Consider the following 1,657-nt stretch of genomic DNA (forward strand, 5'->3'; position numbering starts at 1 on the left):
CATTAGCACCCTTGTTTATGCCTAATGTTTCTTTTCCTGGCACCTGTATTTCAACATTTCTTATTTCTGCTTAAAGGTACATACAACATTTCTTTAATCCTTTCTTATTTTTACAATATAATTAATTCTACTTTCACAATACATACATACAAATAGGGTGAACACACTCAGTAAATTATAAGCTTTGTAGTGATACCTTATAAGAGACCTTTTGCATAAAGCATATTCCAGTTACATTATATTCACATTGCAAATATATTTTCATAAAGCATATGGAATGCAACGTCACACTATGTATTCCATTAAGTCCCACTGGAATTTTTGCCTCAATAAAATTAATTTATTATGTAAAACCTTAGTCAAAATCTCCAGCAAGGCATAAAAATGAAAAAACTCTAATTTAAACATGCATTTTGTCCTATAAATTGTACAAGCTGCTTTTAGCATTAACACACTAGGGGGAGCCTTTTACCCAAGTCTGGCAATTTGATTTTCAGAACAGGAGGAGAAAATGTACAAGCACTTTAATAGGTAATTGGTTCAACCTGTTGGTAGCAACAGTAACTATTTATGATCGTGGGTGAGCTCATTTTACTACACTCAGGTCTCTAGATTTGAGACAAAGTAGATAATGCAAGTTAATAATTATGGAAAACTACATTCTCATTGAGGTGGTCAGTGCTTTCACAAAGCTTAGATTTAGGTTTCGGCACTGCTTTCCCTGAGCAACCTGCTAGCCTTTGATGTCAGTTGCATATATGTGGTAGTTTTCCTATAATATAATTAATAATAATAATTAGGACTGTCAATTAACTCAAAAATATTAGTTGTGATTATTCACAGTTTTAATCACTTTGTTAAACAATAGAATACCAGTTGAAATTTATTAAATATTTTTGGATATTTTTCTATATTTTAAAATATATTGATTTCAATTACTAACACAGAATACAAAGTGTACAGTGCTCATTTTATATTATTTTTATTACAAATATTTGCACTGTAAAAATGATAAAAAAGATATAGTATTTTTCAATTCAGCTCATACAAGTACTGTAGTGCAATCTCTGTCGTGAAAGTGCAACTTACAAATGTAGATTTTTTTGCTACATAACTGTACTCAAAACCAAAACAATGTAAAACTTTAGAGCCTACAAGTCCACTCAGTCCTACTTCTTGTTATTAGCAATTGCTAAACAACCAAGTTTGTGTTCCATTTACCAGGAGATAAGCTGTCCTCGTATTATTTACAGCACCAGAAAGGGAACAGGCATTGGCATGGCACTTTTGTTTGCCAGCATTCCCATGTATTACCATGCCAGAATATGCAAACATCTGTATGCCCCTTCAATAGATTTGGCCACCAATCCAGAGGGCATGCTCTATGCTGATGAGCCTTGTTAAAAAAAAAAACAAATTGCAGTTAAGTAAATTTGCAAGACGAGATGTCCTCAGGGGGAGAATTGTAGTGTTCTCCTGCTTCTACTTTATCCTCATTCTGCCACTATATCATGTTATAGCAGTCTCGATGATGACTGCGAGTTTGTTTAAGAACACGTTCAAAAACACAGAGATTGAAAAAAACACAAAGAAGGTAACCATGTGAGGACAACGAGTAACCTATTGTGGAAGGCGCAGCTAATATACGGCGCTTTCC

This window comes from Chelonoidis abingdonii, chromosome 3, assembly GCF_003597395.2.
Source record: "Chelonoidis abingdonii isolate Lonesome George chromosome 3, CheloAbing_2.0, whole genome shotgun sequence".
Lineage (NCBI taxonomy): Eukaryota > Metazoa > Chordata > Testudines > Testudinidae > Chelonoidis > Chelonoidis abingdonii.